We start from the raw sequence: 23,768 nt of genomic DNA on the forward strand, positions 1-23,768 counted from the left end.
TAATCATTCTGCAGGAGACATGGAGTAAGGCTGACATTTCTCACTAACTGCCCCACAAGCTACAGAGAAGTAATCATTCTGCAGGAGACATGGAGTAAGGCTGACATTTCTCACTAACTGTCCCACAGGCTACAGAGAGGTAATAATTCTGCAGGAGACATGGAGTAAGGCTGACATTTCTCACTAACTGCCCCACAAGCTACAGAGAAGTAATCATTCTGCAGGAGACATGGAGTAAGGCTGACATTTCTCACTAACTGCCCCACAGGCTACAGAGAGGTAATCATTCTGCAGGAGACATGGAGTAAGGCTGACATTTCTCACTAACTGCCCCACAGGCTACAGAGAGGTAATCATTCTGCAGGAGACATGGAGTAAGGCTGACATTTCTTACTAACTGTCCCACAAGCTACAGAGAAGTAATCATTCTGCAGGAGACATGGAGTAAGGCTGACATTTCTCACTAACTGCCCCACAAGCTACAGAGAAGTAATCATTCTGCAGGAGACATGGAGTAAGGCTGACATTTAACACTAACTGCCCCACAGGCTACAGAGAGGTCATCATTCTGCAGGAGACATGGAGTAAGGCTGACATTTCTCACTAACTGCCCCACAGGCTACAGAGAGGTAATCATTCTGCAGGAGACATGGAGTAAGGCTGACATTTCACACTAACTGCCCCACAAGCTACAGAGAGGTAATCATTCTGCAGGAGACATGGAGTAAGGCTGACATTTCTCACTAACTGCCCCACAAGCTACAGAGAGGTAATCATTCTGCAGGAGACATGGAGTAAGGCTGACATTTCACACTAACTGCCCCACAAGCTACAGAGAGGTAATCATTCTGCAGGAGACATGGAGTAAGGCTGACATTTCACACTAACTGCCCCACAAGCTACAGAGAGGTAATCATTCTGCAGGAGACATGGAGTAAGGCTGACATTTCTCACTAACTGCCCCACAAGCTACAGAGAGGTAATCATTCTGCAGGAGACATGGAGTATAAGGCTGACATTTCTCACTAACTGTCCCACAGGCTACAGAGAGGTAATAATTCTGCAGGAGACATGGAGTAAGGCTGACATTTCTCACTAACTGCCCCACAAGCTACAGAGAGGTAATCATTCTGCAGGAGACATGGAGTAAGGCTGACATTTCTCACTAACTGCCCCACAGGCTACAGAGAGGTAATCATTCTGCAGGAGACATGGAGTAAGGCTGACATTTCTCACTAACTGCCCCACAGGCTACAGAGAGGTAATCATTCTGCAGGAGACATGGAGTAAGGCTGACATTTCTCACTAACTGCCCCACAAGCTACAGAGAGGTCATCATTCTGCAGGAGACATGGAGTAAGGCTGACATTTCTCACTAACTGCCCCACAGGCTACAGAGAGGTAATCATTCTGCAGGAGACATGGAGTAAGGCTGACATTTCACACTAACTGCCCCACAAGCTACAGAGAGGTAATCATTCTGCAGGAGACATGGAGTAAGGCTGACATTTCACACTAACTGCCCCACAGGCTACAGAGAGGTCATTGTACCATCACAGAAACACAGCTCTGTCAATAGAGGCAGAGACTCTGGAGGACTGATCATTTGGTACAAATCCCAACTACAAAATCAAATTGATCCCCTCAAAATCGGTAAATATCACATTTGGTTAAAACTATATAACTTTGACTGACAGAAAAAGATGTGTTCCTTTGCACAATATATCTCCCCTCAGAATCCCCATATTACTCAGAGGAGACCCCCCTCAGAATCCCCATATTACTCAGACCCCCCTCAGAATCCCCATATTACTCAGAGCAGACCCCCCTCAGAATCCCCATATTACTCAGAGGAGATCTCACCCCCCTTGAGGAAGAGACGTGCCATTTCCAGGCCCAGAGAAATGTGCTCATCTGTGGGGACACTGGGGCCTCCTGAGTGGAGCAGTGGTCTAAGACACTGTATGTTAGTGGTGGCTGTTTAACAGTCTGATGGCCTTGAGATAGAAGCTGTTTTTCAGTCTCTCGGTCCCAGCTTTGATGCACCTGTACTGACCTCGCCTTCTGGATGATAGCGGGGTGAACAGGCAGTGGCTCGGGTGGTTGATGTCCTTGATGATCTTTATGGCCTTCCTGTAACATCGGGTGGTGTAGGTGTCCTGGAGGGCAGGTAGTTTGCCCCCGGTGATGCGTTGTGCAGTCCTCACTACCCTCTGGAGAGCCTTACGGTTGTGGGCGGAGCAGTTGCCGTACCAGGCGGTGATACAGCCCGCCAGGATGCTCTCGATTGTGCATCTGTAGAAGTTTGTGAGTGCTTTTGGTGACAAGCCGAATTTCTTCAGCCTCCTGAGGTTGAAGAGGCGCTGCTGCGCCTTCTTCACGACGCTGTCAGTGTGAGTGGACCAATTCAGTTTGTCTGTGATGTGTATGCCGAGGAACTTAAAACTTGCTACCCTCTCCACTACTGTTCCATCGATGTGGATAGGGGGTGTTCCTCTGCTGTTTCCTGAAGTCCACAATCATCTCCTTAGTTTTGTTGACGTTGAGTGTGAGGTTATTTTCCTGACACCACACTCCGAGGGCCCTCACCTCCTCCCTGTAGGCCGTCTCGTTGTTGTTGGTAATCAAGCCTACCACTGTTGTGTCGTCCGCAAACTTGATGATTGAGTTGGAGGCGTGCGTGGCCACGCAGTCGTGGGTGAACAGGGAGTACAGGAGAGGGCTCAGAACGCACCCTTGTGGGGCCCCGTGTTGAGGATCAGCGGGGAGGAGATGTTGTTGCCTACCCTCACCACCTGGGGGCGGCCCGTCAGGAAGTCCAGTACCCAGTTGCACAGGGCGGGGTCGAGACCCAGGGTCTCGAGTTTGATGACGAGCTTGGAGGGCACTATGGTGTTAAATGCCGAGCTGTAGTCGATGAACAGCATTCTCACATAGGTATTCCTCTTGTCCAGGTGGGTTAGGGCACTGTGCAGTGTGGTTGAGATTGCGTCGTCTGTGGACCTATTTGGGCGGTAAGCGAATTGGAGTGGGTCTAGGGTGTCAGGTAGGGTGGAGGTGATATGGTCCTTGACTAGTCTCTCAAAGCACTTCATGATGACGGAAGTGAGTGCAACGGGGCGGTAGTCGTTTAGCTCAGTTACCTTAGCTTTCTTGGGAACAGGAACAATGGTGGCCCTCTTGAAGCATGTGGGAACAGCAGACTGGTATAGGGATTGATTGAATATGTCCGTAAACACACCGGCCAGCTGGTCTGCGCATGCTCTGAGGGCGCGGCTGGGGATGCCGTCTGGGCCTGCAGCCTTGCGAGGGTTAACACGTTTAAATGTCTTACTCACCTCGGCTGCAGTGAAGGAGAGACCGCATGTTTTCGTTGCAGGCCGTGTCAGTGGCACTGTATTGTCCTCAAAGCGGGCAAAAAAGTTATTTAGTCTGCCTGGGAGCAAGACATCCTGGTCCGTGACTGGGCTGAGTTTCTTCTTGTAGTCCGTGATTGACTGTAGACCCTGCCACATGCCTCTTGTGTCTGAGCCGTTGAATTGAGATTCTACTTTGTCTCTGTACTGACGCTTAGCTTGTTTAATAGCCTTGCGGAGGGAATAGCTGCACTGTTTGTATTCAGTCATGTTACCAGACACCTTGCCCTGATTAAAAGCAGTGGTTCGCGCTTTCAGTTTCACGCAAATGCTGCCATCAATCCACGGTTTCTGGTTAGGGAATGTGTTTTTTATATATAGACATAGATATAGTTATAGTTATAGATAGATATATATAGTTATAGATATATATATGTATATATAGTTATATAGATATATAGATATATAGTTATAGATATAGATATATAGTTATAGATATATATATATATAGATATATATATATAGTTATAGACATATATAGTTATAGAAATAGATATATATAGTTATAGATATATATAGTTATAGATATATATAGTTTTAGATATATATAGTTTTAGATAGTTATATATATTTATAGATATATACATAGATATATATAGTTATAGATATATATAGTTATAGATATATATAGTTTTAGATATATATAGTTATATATATATATAGTCATAGATATATATAGTTATATAGTTATAGAAATAGTTATAGATAGTTATATATAGTTAGATATATATAGTTATAGACATATATATATAGATATATATATATATAGTTATAGATATATATAGTTATAGATATAGTTATATAAAGATATAGTTATAGATATATATAGTTATAGTTATAGATATATACATATATATATGTATGTCTATCTATATATATATATATAGTTATAGATATATACATATATAGTTATAGATATATACATATATAGTTATAGATATATACATATATAGTTATAGATATATACATATATAGTTATAGATATATAAATATATAGTTATAGATTTATCTATAACTATATCTATAACTATATATATATAGTTATAGATATATATATATATATATATCTATAACTATATATATAGTTATAGATATATATATATATATATATATATATATATATATAGTTATAGATATATATAGTTATAGATCCACTTTTATACATATATAATATATAGAGATTCCAAGACTAAAGGCTGGCTTATACTACGGTGTGTTTGAAAAGTTCTCAATTGGTACAAAATATATAGATCTATATGCACACAATACAATTACTTAGGTTTACAAAATAAGCTCAACTGGACACCTTAATGAGGCAGTGAACAGAAAGCACTCAGGGCATTCAACACCATTAAAAAACAAATTCAAATACCTTTGACTAAATTTGGCTGAAACTAATTCAAATGTCTCAGTGAACCAATTGCACTTTATGGCAGTGAGGTGTGGGGTCCACTTTATGGCAGTGAGGTGTGGGGTCCACTTTATGGCAGTGAGGTGTGGGGTCCACTTTATGGCAGCGAGGTGTGGGGTCCACTTTATGGCAGTGAGGTGTGGGGTCCACTATGGCAGCGAGGTGTGGGGTCCACTTTATGGCAGTGAGGTGTGGGGTCCACTTTACCTGGCAGTGAGGTGTGGGGTCCACTTTATGGCAGCGAGGTGTGGGGTCCACTTTATGGCAGTGAGGTGTGGGGTCCACTGTTTATGGCAGCGAGGTGTGGGGTCCACTTTATGGCAGCGAGGTGTGGGGTCCACTTTATGGCAGCGAGGTGTGGGGTCCACTTTATGGCAGTGAGGTGTGGGGTCCACTTTATGGCAGCGAGGTGTGGGGTCCACTGTTTATGGCAGCGAGGTGTGAAGGGTCCACTTTATGGCAGTGAGGTGTGGGGTCCACTTTATGGCAGCGAGGTGTGGGGTCCCTTTATGGCAGCGAGGTGTGGAGTCCACTGTTTATGGCAGCTGAAGGTGTGGGGTCCCTTTATGGCAGCGAGGTGTGGGGTCCACCCGTAAAACAATATTTCACCCAAAACTACAAACACCCCATTGAAACCCTGCATGCAGAGTTCTTTAACATTCTCCTACAAACAAAAACTTAAAAAAATGGATGCAGGACAGAATTAGGCCAATATCCACTAATAATAACAACTCAATGAGCAATTAAAGTTTTGGAAACATCCAAAATACAATGACCACCGCTCATATCATTACCAAGCCCTGCAATACCAAGAGCTGAGCAAAGGAGTTCCTTCATCCTGCTGGTCCTGAGTTCACAAACCTGTTCTACTAACACACTGAAGCCTCAGTCCCCTCATCCAGCTGGTCCTGAGTTCACAAACCTGTTCTACTAACACACTGAAGCCTAAGTCCCCTCATCCAGCTGGTCCTGGGTTCACTAACCTGTTCTACTAACACACTGAAGCCTCAGTCCCCTCATCCAGCTGGTCCTGAGTTCACTAACCTGTTCTACTAAGACACTGAAGCCTCAGTCCCCTCATCCAGCTGGTCCTGGGGCTGAGTTCACTAACCTGTTCTACTAACACACTGAAGCCTCAGTCCCCTCATCCAGCTGGTCCTGAGTTCGCTAACCTGTTCTACTAACACACTGAAGCCTCAGTCCCCTCATCCAGCTGGTCCTGAGTTCGCTAACCTGTTCTACTAAGACACTGAAGCCTCAGTCCCCTCATCCAGCTGGTCCTGGGGCTGAATTCACTAACCTGTTCTACTAACACACTGAAGCCTCAGTCCCCTCATCCAGCTGGTCCTGAGTTCACTAACCTGTTCTACTAAGACACTGAAGCCTCAGTCCCCTCATCCAGCTGGTCCTGGGGCTGAGTTCACAAACCTGTTCTGCTAACACACTGACGCCTCAGTCCCCTCATCCAGCTGGTCCTGGAGCTGAGTTCACTAACCTGTTCTACTAACACACTGAATCCTCAGTCACCTCATCTAGCTGGTCCTGAGATCACTAACCTGTTCTACTAACACACTGAAGCCTCAGTCCCCTCATCCAGCTGGTCCTGAGTTCACTAACCTGTTCTACTAACACACTGAAGCCTCAGTCCCCTCATCCAGCTGGTCCTGAGTTCACTAACCTGTTCTACTAACACACTGAAGCCTCAGTCCCCTCATCCAGCTGGTCCTGGAGTTCACTAACCTGTTCTACTAACACACTGAAGCCTCAGTCCCCTCATCCAGCTGGTCCTGAGTTCACTAACCTGTTCTACTAACACACTGAAGCCTCAGTCCCCTCATCCAGCTGGTCCTGGGGCTGAATTCACTAACCTGTTCTACTAACACACTGAAGCCTCAGTCCCCTCATCCAGCTGGTCCTGAGTTCACTAACCTGTTCTACTAACACACTGAAGCCTCAGTCCCCTCATCCAGCTGGTCCTGGTCCTGAGTTCACAAACCTGTTCTACTAACACACTGAAGCCTCAGTCCCCTCATCCAGCTGGTCCTGAGTTCACAAACCTGTTCTACTAACACACTGAAGCCTCAGTCCCCTCATCCAGCTGGTCCTGAGTTCACTAACCTGTTCTACTAACACACTGAAGCCTCAGTCCCCTCATCCAGCTGGTCCTGAGTTCACTAACCTGTTCTACTAACACACTGAAGCCTCAGTCCCCTCATCCAGCTGGTCCTGAGTTCACTAGTTCACTAACCTGTTCTACTAACACACTGAAGCCTCAGTCCCCTCATCCAGCTGGTCCTGGGGCTGAATTCACTAACCTGTTCTACTAACACACTGAAGCCTCAGTCCCCTCATCCAGCTGGTCCTGAGTTCACTAACCTGTTCTACTAACACACTGAAGCCTCAGTCCCCTCATCCAGTTCTGGTCCTGAGTTCACTAACCTGTTCTACTAACACACTGAAGCCTCAGTCCCCTCATCCAGCTGGTCCTGATTTCACTAACCTGTTCTACTAACACACTGAAGCCTCAGTCCCCTCATCCAGCTGGTCCTGGGTTCACTAACCTGTTCTACTAACACACTGAAGCCTCAGTCCCCTCATCCAGCTGGTCCTGGGGCTGAATTCACTAACCTGTTCTACTAACACACTGAAGCCTCAGTCCCCTCATCCAGCTGGTCCTGAGTTCACTAACCTGTTCTACTAACACACTGAAGCCTCAGTCCCTCATCCAGCTGGTCCTGAGTTCACTAACCTGTTCTACTAACACACTGAAGCCTCAGTCCCCTCATCCAGCTGGTCCTGGGGCTGAATTCACTAACCTGTTCTACTAACACACTGAAGCCTCAGTCCCCTCATCCAGCTGGTCCTGGGGCTGAATTCACTAACCTGTTCTACTAACACACTGAAGCCTCAGTCCCCTCATCCAGCTGGTCCTGGGGCTGAGTTCACTAACCTGTTCTACTAACACACTGAAGCCTCAGTCCCCTCATCCAGCTGGTCCTGGGGCTGAATTCACTAACCTGTTCTACTAACACACTGAAGCCTCAGTCCCCTCATCCAGCTGGTCCTGGGGCTGAATTCACTAACCTGTTCTACTAACACACTGAAGCCTCAGTCCCCTCATCCAGCTGGTCCTGAATTCACTAACCTGTTCTACTAACACACTGAAGCCTCAGTCCCCTCATCCAGCTGGTCCTGAGTTCACTAACCTGTTCTACTAACACACTGAAGCCTCAGTCCCAGTCCCCTCATCCAGCTGGTCCTGAGTTCACTAACCTGTTCTACTAACACACTGAAGCCTCAGTCCCCTCATCCAGCTGGTCCTGGGGCTGAATTCACTAACCTGTTCTACTAACACACTGAAGCCTCAGTCCCCTCATCCAGCTGGTCCTGGGGCTGAAGTTCACTAACCTGTTCTACTAACACACTGAAGCCTCAGTCCCCTCATCCAGCTGGTCCTGGGGCTGAATTCACTAACCTGTTCTACTAACACACTGAAGCCTCAGTCCCCTCATCCAGCTGGTCCTGGGGCTGAATTCACTAACCTGTTCTACTAACACACTGAAGCCTCAGTCCCCTCATCCAGCTGGTCCTGGGGCTGAATTCACTAACCTGTTCTACTAACACACTGAAGCCTCAGTCCCCTCATCCAGCTGGTCCTGGGGCTGAAGTTCACTAACCTGTTCTACTAACACACTGAAGCCTCAGTCCCCTCATCCAGCTGGTCCTGGGGCTGAAGCTTCACTAACCTGTTCTACTAACACACTGAAGCCTCAGTCCCCTCATCCAGCTGGTCCTGGGGCTGAATTCACTAACCTGTTCTACTAACACACTGAAGCCTCAGTCCCCTCATCCAGCTGGTCCTGGGGCTGAATTCACTAACCTGTTCTACTAACACACTGAAGCCTCAGTCCCCTCATCCAGCTGGTCCTGGGGCTGAGTTCACTAACCTGTTCTACTAACACACTGAAGCCTCAGTCCCTCATCCAGCTGGTCCTGGGGCTGAGTTCACTAACCTGTTCTACTAACACACTGAAGCCTCAGTCCCCTCATCCAGCTGGTCCTGGGGCTGAATTCACTAACCTGTTCTACTAACACACTGAAGCCTCAGTCCCCTCATCCAGCTGGTCCTGGGGCTGAATTCACTAACCTGTTCTACTAACACACTGAAGCCTCAGTCCCCTCATCCAGCTGGTCCTGGGGCTGAGTTCACTAACCTGTTCTACTAACACACTGAAGCCTCAGTCCCCTCATCCAGCTGGTCCTGGGGCTGAATTCACTAACCTGTTCTACTAACACACTGAAGCCTCAGTCCCCTCATCCAGCTGGTCCTGGGGCTGAATTCACTAACCTGTTCTACTAACACACTGAAGCCTCAGTCCCCTCATCCAGCTGGTCCTGGGGCTGAGTTCACTAACCTGTTCTACTAACACACTGAAGCCTCAGTCCCCTCATCCAGCTGGTCCTGAGTTCACTAACCTGTTCTACTAACACACTGAAGCCTCAGTCCCCTCATCCAGCTGGTCCTGGGGCTGAGTTCACTAACCTGTTCTACTAACACACTGAAGCCTCAGTCCCCTCATCCAGCTGGTCCTGGGGCTGAGTTCACTAACCTGTTCTACTAACACACTGAAGCCTCAGTCCCCTCATCCAGCTGGTCCTGGGGCTGAGTTCACTAACCTGTTCTACTAACACACTGAAGCCTCAGTCCCCTCATCCAGCTGGTCCTGGGGCTGAGTTCACTAACCTGTTCTACTAACACACTGAAGCCTCAGTCCCCTCATCCAGCTGGTCCTGGGGCTGAGTTCACTAACCTGTTCTACTAACACACTGAAGCCTCAGTCCCCTCATCCAGCTGGTCCTGGGGCTGAATTCACAAACCTGTTCTACTAACACACTGAAGCCTCAGTCCCCTCATCCAGCTGGTCCTGGGGCTGAGTTCACTAACCTGTTCTACTAACACACTGAAGCCTCAGTCCCCTCATCCAGCTGGTCCTGGGGCTGAATTCACTAACCTGTTCTACTAACACACTGAAGCCTCAGTCCCCTCATCCAGCTGGTCCTGGTCCTGAGTTCACTAACCTGTTCTACTAACACACTGAAGCCTCAGTCCCCTCATCCAGCTGGTCCTGGGGCTGAATTCACTAACCTGTTCTACTAACACACTGAAGCCTCAGTCCCCTCATCCAGCTGGTCCTGGGGCTGAATTCACTAACCTGTTCTACTAACACACTGAAGCCTCAGTCCCCTCATCCAGCTGGTCCTGGGGCTGAATTCACTAACCTGTTCTACTAACACACTGAAGCCTCAGTCCCCTCATCCAGCTGGTCCTGGGTTCACTAACCTGTTCTACTAACACACTGAAGCCTCAGTCCCCTCATCCAGCTGGTCCTGGGTTCACTAACCTGTTCTACTAACACACTGAAGCCTCAGTCCCCTCCCCTCTTCTGCACAGATTGTGTCAGACCTGGGCCCTGACAGTAAATCTAAGTAAGACAAAAATAATGCTGTTCCAAAAAACGTCCAGTTACCAGGAACATAGAATTTGTATTTATCTAGACACTGTTGCCCGAGAGCACACAAAACTATACGTACCTCGGCCTAAACATGAACATCACAGGTTCACAGGCTCTAAACAGAGTACACAGCGGCAGAAAATCTGACTGACAAACTTAAGGAAAGCTTTGACTATGTACAGACTCAGTGAGCATCGCCTTGCTATTGAGAAAGGCAGCTGTAAGCAAACCTGGCTCTCAAGAGAAGACCGGCTATGTGCACACCGCCCACAACATGAGGTGGAAACTGAGCTGCACTTCCTCACTTCCTATCAAATGTATGACCAGATGAGAGAGACATATTTCCATCAGATTACACAGAACCACAAAAAATTAGAATACCAGTGTGCCATCACAGCAGCAACATGCGACCTGTTCCCACGAGAAAAGAGCAACCAGTGAAGAACAAACACTGTTGTAAATAGAAGACATATTTATGCTTATTTATTTTCCCTTTTGTACTTGAACTATTTGCGCATAATCTGACATTTGAAATGTCTTTATTCATTTGAATCTTTTGTGAGTGTAATGTTTACTGTTTATTTTTTATGGTTTATTTCACTTTTGTTTATTATCTATTTAAATAGCTTAGGCAATGTAAACATATGTTTCCCATGTAAATAAAGCCCCTTAAATTGAATTGAGAGAGGAGAGAAATAAAAGAAAGGAGAGAGGGAAGAGAGCGAAAGAGAGGAGAGAGCGAAAGAGAGGAGAGAGCGAGAGAGAGGAGAGAGCGAGAGAGCGAAAGAGAGGAGAGAGCGAGCGAAAGAGAGGAGAGAGCGAAAGAGAGGAGAGAGCGAAAGAGAGGAGAGAGCGAAAGAGAGGAGAGAGCGAAAGAGAGGAGAGCGAGAGAGAGGAGAGAGCGAGAGAGAGGAGAGAGCGAGAGAGAGGAGAGAGCGAGAGAGAGGAGAGAGCGAGAGAGAGGAGAGAGCGAGAGCGGAGAGAGCGAGAGAGAGGAGAGAGCGAAAGAGAGGAGAGAGCGAAAGAGAGGAGAGAGCGAAAGAGAGGAGAGAGAGAGAGGAGAGAGAAAGAGAGAGAGAGGAGAGAGAAAGAGAGAGAGGGGAGAGAGAAAGAGAGAGAGGGGAGAGAAAGAGAGAGAGAGAAAGAGAGGAGAAAGAGAGGAGAAAGAGAGGAGAAAGAGAGGATAGAGAGAGAGAGAGAAAAGAGAGAAAGAGAGAAAGAGAGGAGAGAGAGAAAGAGAGGAGAGAGAGAGAAAGAGAGGAGAGAGAAAGAGAGGAGAGAGAAAGAGAGGAGAGAGAGAGAAAGAGAGGAGAGAGAAAGAGAGGAGAGAGAGAAGAGAGAGAGAGAGAAGAGAGAAAGAGAGAAGAGAGAAAGAGAGGAAAGAGAGGAGAGAAAGAGAGGGGAGAGAAAGAGAGGGAGAGAGAAAATGTTAACATATGTTTCCCGTGCGAATAAAGCCCTGAAATTGAAAGTAAATTGAATTGAGAGAGATGAGAAAGAGGACAGAGAGAAAGGAAGAGGTGGTAGTGTTTCCATGGAAACAGAGTGCAAGGCCTTAGATATTGCAGCCAGTGTGGTGGATTATGAAACAGGCCATTGCTATGACGATGTGGAAAGGGGAGGGGAGAAAGCTCAACCCTGCCAGCAGGTTTAGCATAGCATCCCCCATACACAGTTAAATCTGTGCGACTATAGCAGGGAATTGGATTGATTGGGTCTATAAAAAATGTTCCTTCTGTCACATCTTAGTCGATATGACACCTATGTCGTTGAAAATTCCCAAATCAACACAACACTCCCCACCTCTAGTCATGATCTGTATGGCCATGAATCACTATACCAGATGTAATTTATTTTATAAGGTACAGTTAGCATTAGGGTCATCAGAGAGAGGTGGTTCATTTCCTGATTTTTTTCTTATGCAGGAAAATAAAGGCATGTGATGTATCAGAGATTATGTAATGGAATTATAGTCAACCTAAAATATTGTAATACAAGTATAAATACTGTTTATACAAACCTGTATAAAGTCTCCAAAATATTTGTAAACAGAATGTTTTCTTAGAAAGCTGTGAGTGTCATTATACGATACAATATCAGTACTTGTTGCATTTCCAACTTGTCCCATCATCAACTGATGTCAGCCAGTATATGGCTGTGGATGGACAGCATTGTTTGAATATTGGCAGTTACATTTTTTAAATTATGGACTTATTTCTCTAAAAATGTCTGGCTAGCTAGCTAACACATTCAGTGCACATAAATTCTTCACATTCGTTGTTTTACAACAATATTTTACCACAGCATTGGAAAACCATGGTTGACCAACTCCCTGACCACAATGGCTGACCTTTGGCCCGTCATAAGAAGGTTCATGGCCATTCTAGTATTCTACTTCTATAGAACCTAAGACGTGATCATTTTTTGTAGTGTTTCTGACAAGGCGAACATCTTTTCAGCTGAATCTCAGAGTTCAAAAACCAGGGCAAACAACTTGTCAGCTAGCAAGCCAACACCAGTAGATGAGAAGCAAGCCAACACCAGTAGATGAGAAGCACGCCAACACCAGTAGATGAGAAGCACGCCAACACCAGTAGATGAGAAGCAAGCCAACACCAGTAGATGAGAAGCACGCCAACACCAGTAGATGAGAAGCACGCCAACACCAGTAGATGAGAAGCACGCCAACACCAGTAGATGAGAAGCACGCCAACACCAGTAGATGAGAAGCACGCCAACACCAGTAGATGAGAAGCAAGCCAACACCAGTAGATAAGAAGCAAGCCAACACCAGTAGATGAGAAGCACGCCAACACCAGTAGATGAGAAGCACGCCAACACCAGTAGATGAGAAGCAAGCCAACACCAGTAGATGAGAAGCACGCCAACACCAGTAGATGAGAAGCAAGCCAACACCAGTAGATGAGAAGCAAGCCAACACCAGTAGATGAGAAGCAAGCCAACACCAGTAGATGAGAAGCAAGCCAACACCAGTAGATGAGAAGCAAGCTACTCATTTCAACTGTACCGGGCAGATGGCAGACGGCGTGTATGGTATCGTACAAGACCATGGTGCTTGCCTACGGAGCTGTGAGGGGAACGGCACCTCAGTACCTCCAGGCTCTGATCAGGCCCTACACCCAAACAAGGGCACTGCGTTCATCCACCTCTGGCCTGCTCGCCTCCCTACCACTGAGGAAGTACAGTTCCCGCTCAGCCCAGTCAAAACTGTTCGCTGCTCTGGCCCCCCAATGGTGGAACAAACTCCCTCACGACGCCAGGACAGCGGAGTCAATCACCACCTTCCGGAGACACCTGAAACCCCACCTCTTTAAGGAATACCTAGGATAGGATAAAGTAATCCTTCTCACCCCCCCCCCCCTTAAAAGATTTAGATGCACTATTGTAAAGTGGCTGTTCCACTGGATGTCATAAGGTGAATGCACCAATTTGTAAGTCGCTCTGGATAAGAGCGTCTGCTAAATGACTTAAATGTAATGTAAATATGTGGGTGAGCAGTTTGCTGATGTCAACGTTGTGAACAGAGTGCCCCATGGTGGTGGTGGGGTTATAGTACGGGCAGGCATAAACTACGGACAACGAACACCAATTGCATTTATCAATGGCAATTTGAATGCACATTCACCAGACATGTCACCCATTGAGCATGTTTGGGATGCTCTGGATCTACGTGTACGGCAACGTGTCCCAGTTCTTCCTGTATATTCACCAGACATGTCACCCATTGAGCATGTTTGGGATGCTTTGGATCTAAGTGTACGGCAACGTGTCCCAGTTCTTCCTGCATACTCACCAGACATGTCACCCATTGAGCATGTTTGGGATGCTCTGGATCTACGTGTACAGTAACGTGTCCCAGTTCTTCCTGTATACTCACCAGACATGTCACCCATTGAGCATGTTTGGGATGCTCTGGATCTACGTGTACGGCAACGTGTCCCAGTTCTTCCTGCATACTCACCAGACATGTCACCCATTGAGCATGTTTGGGATGCTCTGGATCTACGTGTACAGTAACGTGTCCCAGTTCTTCCTGTATACTCACCAGACATGTCACCCATTGAGCATGTTTGGGATGCTCTGGATCTACGTGTACGGCAGAGTGTTCCAGTTTCCGCCAATATCCAGCTACATCTCAAAGTCATTGAAGAGGAGTGGGACAACATTCCAACAAGCCACAATCGACAGCCTGATCAACTCTATGTGAAGGAGATGTGTCACGCTGCATGAGACAAATGTTGGCCACACCAGATACTGACTGGTTCTGATCCACACCAGATACTGACTGGTTCTGATCCACACCAGATACTGACTGGTTCTGATCCACACCAGATACTGACTGGTTCTGATCCACACCAGATACAGACTGGTTCTGATCCACACCAGATACAGACTGGTTCTGATCCACACCAGATACAGACTGGTTCTGATCCACACCAGATACAGACTGGTTCTGATCCACACCAGATACTGACTGGTTCTGATCCACACCAGATACTGACTGGTTCTGATCCACACCAGATACAGACTGGTTCTGATCCACACCAGATACAGACTGGTTCTGATCCACACCAGATACTGACTGGTTCTGATCCACACCAGATACTGACTGGTTCTGATCCACACCAGATACTGACTGGTTCTGATCCACACCAGATACTGACTGGTTCTGATCCACACCAGATACTGACTGGTTCTGATCCACACCAGATACTGACTGGTTCTGATCCACACCAGATACTGACTGGTTCTGATCCACACCAGATACAGACTGGTTCTGATCCACACCAGATACTGACTGGTTCTGATCCACACCAGATACTGACTGGTTCTGATCCACACCAGATACTGACTGGTTCTGATCCACACCAGATACTGACTGGTTCTGATCCACACCAGATACTGACTGGTTCTGATCCACACCAGATACTGACTGGTTCTGATCCACACCAGATACTGACTGGTTCTGATCCACACCAGATACTGACTGGTTCTGATCCACACCAGATACTGACTGGTTCTGATCCACGGCCCTACCTTTTTAAGGTATCTGTGATCAACAGATGCATATCTGTATTCCTCGTCATGTGAAATCCATAGATTAAAACTCAGTAAAATCTGTGAAATTGTTGCATGTTGCTTTTATATTTTTGTTCGACTAAGAAATACTTAGACTGGCTACGGAATCTCTAAAATGGACAAAACAGTACTATTGCCCATTTTTCAAGTGGAGGCCTTAAGGGAATATACGAGCACACTTGTTCAGCAGGCGCCAGCCGAACTGAAGCATGGCGACGCCTTAACTCTGTTGCCGGAGAGGAAGGAAACCGCTCAGGGATTTCACCATGAGGCCAATGGTGACATTAAAACAGTTGAATGGCTGGGATGGGAGAAAACTGAGGATGGATCAACAACATTGTCGTTACTCCACAATACCAACCTAAATGACAGAGTGACAATGAAGCCTGTACAGAATAAAACATATTGCAAAACAAGCATCCTGTTGGCAACAAGGCACTAACGTAATACTGCAAAAATGTGGCAAAGCACTTCACTTTATGTCCCGAATACATAGGTTTATGTTTGGGTCAAATCCAATACAACACATTACTGAGTACCATTATTTCAAGCATCATGGTGGCTGCAACATGGACGCAGCGGTCTAAGGCATCTCAGTGCAAAAGGCGTCACTAAATACACCCTGGTTCAAATCCAGGCTGTATCACATCCGGCTGTGATTGGGAGTCCCATAGAGCGGCGCACAATTGGCCCAGCGTCGTCTGGGTTTGGCTGGTGTAGTCAGTCATTGTAAATAAGAATTTGTTCTTAACTAGTTATATATATAACTATAATTTAAAAGATTTTTAAACATTTAAATCCACTAGATGTTGGAACATTGCTGCAAGGACCTCCTACCATTCAGAGAGGATCGACCATTTTTAAGTGCTTCAGCACTCTGTTGTCCCGTTCTGTGAGCTTGTGTGGCCTACAACTTCGTCTTATGCTCCTAAACGTTTCCACTTCACAATAACAGCTCTTACAGTTGACCAGGGCAGGAATTTGACAAACTGACTTGTTGGAAAGGTGGCATCCTATGACGGTGCCACATTGAAAGTGACTGATCTCTTCTTGTAAGGCCATTCTACTGACAATGTTTGTCTAAGGAGATCGCATGATTTTATACACCGGTCAGCAAAGGGTGTGGCTGAAATAGAACCCACTAATTTGAAAGGGTGTCCACATACTTTTGGCCATGTGAAGTACATTACTTTGTGACAAGACAGCTACTTTAGTAAAAATGGTTTCCTAGGACACATTTGAGTGATTGCGTGTTCCATTTAATTGTGTGGTTACCACAATCAGCTCTCTCTGGCTGAGACGGAGTGAAAACCTTGACACACACACACACAATCCTGTGGTTCACTTGTCAATACCCTCATTAACCCTACTACATCGAAGCACACAGAACAGACCACACCAGAGAGTCAGTGGTTTAAGAACTGAGGCCTGGACACTGCCCTTAGCTGTGGTATATTGACCATATATCACAGACCCGCGAGGTCCGTCAACCAATGAAATTAGTGCAGTTAAAATAAATATTTTGTCAAACCCGTGGTATACGGACTGATATACCATGAATGTCAATCATGAATGTCAGCCAATCAGCATTCAGGATTGAAATCACCCTGTTTATAAAATTAAATAAATAGCAGTTACAGCTGGATTAAAGCCCCACATTAAACCCTTCTCTACTGGCAGTTACAGCTGGATTAAAGCCCCACATTAAACCCTTCTCTACTGGCAGTTACAGCTGGATTAAAGCCCCACATTAAACCCTTCTCTACTGGCAGTTACAGCTGGATTAAAGCCCCACATTAAACCCTTCTCTACTGGCAGTTACAGCTGGATTAAAGCCCCACATTAAACCCTTCTCTACTGGCAGTTACAGCTGGATTAAAGCCCCACATTAAACCCTTCTCTACTGGCAGTTACAGCTGGATTAAAGCCCCACATTAAACCCTTCTCGACTGGCTGTTACAGCTGGATTAAAGCCCCACATTAAACCCTTCTCGACTGGCAGTTACAGCTGGATTAAAGCCCCACATTTAACCCTTCTCGACTGGCAGTTACAGCTGGATTAAAGCCCCACATTAAACCCTTCTCGACTGGCAGTTACAGCTGGATTAAAGCCCCACATTAAACCCTTCTCTACTGGCAGTTACAGCTGGATTAAAGCCCCACATTAAACCCTTCTCGACTGGCAGTTACAGCTGGATTAAAGCCCCACATTAAACCCTTCTCTACTGGCAGTTACAGCTGGATTAAAGCCCCACATTAAACCCTTCTCTACTGGCAGTTACAGCTGGATTAAAGCCCCACATTAAACCCTTCTCTACTGGCAGTTACAGCTGGATTAAAGCCCCACATTAAACCCTTCTCTACTGGCAGTTACAGCTGGATTAAAGCCCCACATTAAACCCTTCTCTACTGGCAGTTACAGCTGGATTAAAGCCCCACATTAAACCCTTCTCTACTGGCAGTTACAGCTGGATTAAAGCCCCACATTAAACCCTTCTCGACTGGCAGTTACAGCTGGATTAAAGCCCCACATTAAACCCTTCTCGACTGGCAGTTACAGCTGGATTAAAGCCCCACATTAAACCCTTCTCTACTGGCAGTTACAGCTGGATTAAAGCCCCACATTAAACCCTTCTCTACTGGCAGTTACAGCTGGATTAAAGCCCCACATTAAACCCTTCTCTACTGGCAGTTACAGCTGGATTAAAGCCCCACATTAAACCCTTCTCTACTGGCAGTTACAGCTGGATTAAAGCCCCACATTAAACCCTTCTCTACTGGCAGTTACAGCTGGACTAAAGCCCCACATTAAACCCTTCTCTACTGGCAGTTACAGCTGGACTAAAGCCTCACATTAAACCCTTCTCTACTGGCAGTTACAGCTGGACTAAAGCCCCACATTAAACCCTTCTCTACTGGCAGTTACAGCTGGATTAAAGCCCCACATTAAACCCTTCTCTACTGGCAGTTACAGCTGGATTAAAGCCCCACATTAAACCCTTCTCTACTGGCAGTTACAGCTGGACTAAAGCCCCACATTAAACCCTTCTCTACTGGCAGTTACAGCTGGATTAAAGCCCCACATTAAACCCTTCTCTACTGGCAGTTACAGCTGGATTAAAGCCCCACATTAAACCCTTCTCGACTGGCAGTTACAGCTGGATTAAAGCCCCACATTAAACCCTTCTCTACTGGCAGTTACAGCTGGATTAAAGCCCCACATTAAACCCTTCTCTACTGGCAGTTACAGCTGGATTAAAGCCCCACATTAAACCCTTCTCTACTGGCAGTTACAGCTGGATTAAAGCCCCACATTAAACCCTTCTCTACTGGCAGTTACAGCTGGATTAAAGCCCCACATTAAACCCTTCTCTACTAGCAGTTACAGCTGGAATAAAGCCTCACATTAAACCCTTCTCTACTGGCAGTTACAGCTGGACTAAAGCCCCACATTAAACCCTTCTCTACTGGCAGTTACAGCTGGACTAAAGCCCCACATTAAACCCTTCTCTACTGGCAGTTACAGCTGGATTAAAGCCCCACATTAAACCCTTCTCTACTGGCAGTTACAGCTGGATTAAAGCCCCACATTAAACCCTTCTCTACTGGCAGTTACAGCTGGATTAAAGCCCCACATTAAACCCTTCTCTACTGGCAGTTACAGCTGGATTAAAGCCCCACATTAAACCCTTCTCTACTGGCAGTTACAGCTGGATTAAAGCCCCACATTAAACCCTTCTCTACTGGCAGTTACAGCTGGATTAAAGCCCCACATTAAACCCTTCTCGACTGGCAGTTACAGCTGGATTAAAGCCTCACATTAAACCCTTCTCTACTGGCAGTTACAGCTGGATTAAAGCCTCACATTAAACCCTTCTCTACTGGCAGTTACAGCTGGACTAAAGCCCCACATTAAACCCTTCTCTTAAAATGACAACAGTGTTGGGTTTGTCGTACTTGTAGATGTCAGTGGTAGAGTGGTTGGTTGCCGTAGAGACGAGGTGTTATGGCGTTGGGCTCATGGTAACGGCAGTCTGACAGGGACAGCAGGAATATAGGTGCCATGATGGGAAACATTTTGACACTCATCACTACAGTCGTCAGGGGTTAGAGGTCAGGGAGTGAGGGGTCAAACACACACCTCTACCAACGGGCCTTACAGGTCAAAACACACAGCCCTGTTCCGCCTCTGACATCGCGAGCGTGGTTCCGCCTCTTAACATCGCGAGCGTGGTTCCGCCTCTTAACATCGCGAGCGTGGTTCCGCCTCTTAACATCGCGAGCGTGGTTCCGCCTCTTAACATCGCGAGCGTGGTTCCGCCTCTTAACATCGCGAGCGTGGTTCCGCCTCTTAACATCGCGAGCGTGGTTCCGCCTCTTAACATCGTTAGCTACGACTTACCACCTTTTTTTTGCCACGTAAAATGTTATGCAACTAAAACGAGAGATTCTTATTGGACAAATTCAGGTAGGTCCCTCCCTCCCGGTTTGGTTTCTAGTGACTACACCCTGGTTGGTTGGTGTTGAGGTGTCAGCCACAACAACTTCCTCTTGTCCTGACCTGACTACAGGGATAATATGATCTCATTCAGACACATTGAAAAGCTAATCCATAAACTCTATTATCAGATTAAGGGACAGTTTATACCTCACTGGGACTGTATTGGCTGGATCCCAGACCTGCCTCATCCAGCCAGGACAGAGATGACCAGTGAGACTTTATGAACTCAACTGACATGAAGCCATGTTTATCGAAGGGGAGAAGAGGTGGCTGGAGGTCCACAGGAAGCTCTCACTGATACAGCTCACACACTGGAACACACCAGCCTCCTTAAGTCATCGCAGGACAGACAGACACACACACACGTACAAACACGCTCGGACAAACACACACTCCTGGGTTCTACCCACAGAATGTACGCAGGGCGCTGCGACACCTTGTGGAATTGGCTGCCCCACTTTGGAAACATTTTTCAGAGCTATCGCTATTAGTAAATATAAACACAGCCAGAGTCTAGTCACAGAGCTGCCTCCATGTATATATAAACACAGCCAGAGTCTAGTCACAGTGCTCCCTCCATGTAAATATTAACACAGCCAGAGTCTAGTCACAGTGCTCCCTCCATGTAAATATTAACACAGCCAGAGTCTAGTCACAGTGCTGCCTCCATGTAAATATAAACACAGCCAGAGTCTAGTCACAGTGCTCCCTCCATGTATATATAAACACAGCCAGAGTCTAGTCACAGTGCTGCCTCCATGTAAATATAAACACAGCCAGAGTCTAGTCACAGTGCTGCCTCCATGTAAATATAAACACAGCCAGAGTCTAGTCACAGTGCTGCCTCCATGTAAATATAAACACAGCCAGAGTCTAGTCACAGTGCTCCCTCCATGTAAATATAAACACAGCCAGAGTCTAGTCACAGTGCTGCCTCCATGTAAATATAAACACAGCCAGAGTCTAGTCACAGTGCTGCCTCCATGTAAATATAAACACAGCCAGAGTCTAGTCACAGTGCTCCCTCCATGTAAATATAAACACAGCCAGAGTCTAGTCACAGTGCTGCCTCCATGTAAATATAAACACAGCCAGAGTCTAGTCACAGTGCTCCCTCCATGTAAATATTAACACAGCCAGAGTCTAGTCACAGTGCTCCCTCCATGTAAATATAAACACAGCCAGAGTCTAGTCACAGTGCTCCCTCCATGTAAATATAAACACAGCCAGAGTCTAGTCACAGTGCTGCCTCCATGTAAATATAAACACAGCCAGAGTCTAGTCACAGTGCTGCCTCCATGTATATATAAACACAGCCAGAGTCTAGTCACAGTGCTGCCTCCATGTATATATAAACACAGCCAGAGTCTAGTCACAGTGCTGCCTCCATGTATATATAAACACAGCCAGAGTCTAGTCACAGTGCTGCCTCCATGTATATATAAACACAGCCAGAGTCTAGTCACAGTGCTGCCTCCATGTATATATAAACACAGCCAGAGTCTAGTCACAGTGCTGCCTCCATGTATATATAAACACAGCCAGAGTCTAGTCACAGTGCTCCCTCCATGTAAATATAAACACAGCCAGAGTCTAGTCACAGTGCTGCCTCCATGTATATATAAACACAGCCAGAGTCTAGTCACAGTGCTCCCTCCATGTATATATAAACACAGCCAGAGTCTAGTCACAGTGCTGCCTCCATGTAAATATAAACACAGCCAGAGTCTAGTCACAGTGCTCCCTCCATGTAAATATAAACACAGCCAGAGTCTAGTCACAGTGCTCCCTCCATGTAAATATAAACACAGCCAGAGTCTAGTCACAGTGCTGCCTCCATGTAAATATAAACACAGCCAGAGTCTAGTCACAGTGCTGCCTCCATGTAAATATAAACACAGCCAGAGTCTAGTCACAGTGCTCCCTCCATGTATATATAAACACAGCCAGTCTAGTCACAGTGCTCCCTCCATGTAAATATAAACACAGCCAGAGTCTAGTCACAGTGCTGCCTCCATGTAAATATAAACACAGCCAGAGTCTAGTCACAGTGCTGCCTCCATGTAAATATAAACACAGCCAGAGTCTAGTCACAGTGCTCCCTCCATGTAAATATAAACACAGCCAGAGTCTAGTCACAGTGCTGCCTCCATGTAAATATAAACACAGCCAGAGTCTAGTCACAGTGCTGCCTCCATGTAAATATAAACACAGCCAGAGTCTAGTCACAGTGCTCCCTCCATGTAAATATAAACACAGCCAGAGTCTAGTCACAGTGCTGCCTCCATGTAAATATAAACACAGCCAGAGTCTAGTCACAGTGCTGCCTCCATAACACAGCCAGAGTAAAGTGCTCCCTATAAACACAGCCAGAGTCTAGTCACAGTGCTGCCTCCATGTAAATATAAACACAGCCAGAGTCTAGTCACAGTGCTCCCTCCATGTAAATATTAACACAGCCAGAGTCTAGTCACAGTGCTCCCTCCATGTAAATATAAACACAGCCAGAGTCTAGTCACAGTGCTGCCTCCATGTATATATAAACACAGCCAGAGTCTAGTCACAGTGCTCCCTCCATGTAAATATTAACACAGCCAGAGTCTAGTCACAGTGCTCCCTCCATGTAAATATTAACACAGCCAGAGTCTAGTCACAGTGCTGCCTCCATGTATATATAAACACAGCCAGAGTCTAGTCACAGTGCTGCCTCCATGTAAATATAAACACAGCCAGAGTCTAGTCACAGTGCTGCCTCCATGTAAATATAAACACAGCCAGAGTCGAGGCACAGTTAACACAGCCAGAGTCGAGGCACAGTTAACACAGCCAGAGTTTAGTTGGTTGAACAATGACCATTACGCGAGATGCAGTATTCAAAAGCCCATTGCTGTCTGGGGGCCCACTGCTGTCTGTGGGGGCCCACTGCTGTCTGTGGGGGCCCACTGCTGTCTGTGGGGGCCCACTGCTGTCTGTGGGGGCCCACTGCTGTCTGTGGGGGCCCACTGCTGTCTGTGGGGGCCCACTGCTGTCTGTGGGGGCCCACTGCTGTCTGTGGGGCCCACTGCTGTCTGTGGGGGCCCACTGCTGTCTGGGGGCCCACTGCTGTCTGTGGGGGCCCACTGCTGTCTGTGGGGGCCCACTGCTGTCTGTGGGGGCCCACTGCTGTCTGTGGGGGCCCACTGCTGTCTGTGGGGGCCCACTGCTGTCTGTGGGGGCCCACTGCTGTCTGTGGGGGCCCACTGCTGTCTGTGGGGGCCCACTGCTGTCTGTGGGGGCCCACTGCTGTCTGTGGGGGCCCACTGCTGTCTGTGGGGGCCCACTGCTGTCTGTGGGGGCCCACTGCTGTCTGTGGGGGCCCACTGCTGTCTGGGGGCCCACTGCTGTCTGGGGGCCCACTGCTGTCTGGGGGCCCACTGCTGTCTGGGGGCCCACTGCTGTCTGGGGGCCCACTGCTGTCTGGGGGCCCACTGCTGTCTGGGGGCCCACTGCTGTCTGGGGGCCCACTGCTGTCTGGGGGCCCACTGCTGTCTACAGAGGTATCTGCACCATGAGGTCATTATTACTGACAAAAACACACGCTCTAGTCTACTTATTCCACCTGTAGCCCAATAAACAGTCCTAACTTATTCCACCTGTAGCCTAAATAACAGTCCTAACTTATTCCACCTGTAGCCCAATAAACAGTCCTAACTTATTCCACATGTCGCCTAATAAACAGTCCTAACTTATTCCACCTGTCGCCTAATAAACAGTCCTAACTTATTCCACCTGTTGCCTCAAACAGTCCTAACTTATTCCACCTGTAGCCTAATAAACTATCCTTACTT

General features: G+C 46.9%; 1 protein-coding gene and 1 long non-coding RNA gene across 4 annotated transcripts in view; both read right to left on the reverse strand.

Moving 5' to 3' along the window:
- LOC127907089 (mitogen-activated protein kinase 1) overlaps positions 1–23,768 on the reverse strand; it is a 126,286-nt gene that overhangs the window by 88,785 nt on the left and 13,733 nt on the right. The window lies entirely within an intron of this gene.
- On the reverse strand, positions 5,440–9,733 carry LOC127907090 (uncharacterized). 3 transcript variants are annotated; one of them, XR_008063081.1, is made up of 3 exons: positions 9,176–9,733; positions 6,824–7,006; positions 5,440–5,749 (listed from the first exon to the last, which is right to left on the reverse strand). It is a non-coding gene; the product is annotated as an uncharacterized LOC127907090 (long non-coding RNA). The 3 variants fall into 3 exon arrangements; XR_008063083.1 differs by lacking the exon at positions 9,176–9,733 and adding an exon at positions 7,389–7,535; XR_008063082.1 differs by lacking the exon at positions 9,176–9,733 and adding an exon at positions 7,076–7,222.

The sequence above is a fragment of the Oncorhynchus keta genome, chromosome 14 (assembly GCF_023373465.1).
Source record: "Oncorhynchus keta strain PuntledgeMale-10-30-2019 chromosome 14, Oket_V2, whole genome shotgun sequence".
Classification (NCBI taxonomy): Eukaryota; Metazoa; Chordata; class Actinopteri; order Salmoniformes; family Salmonidae; genus Oncorhynchus; species Oncorhynchus keta.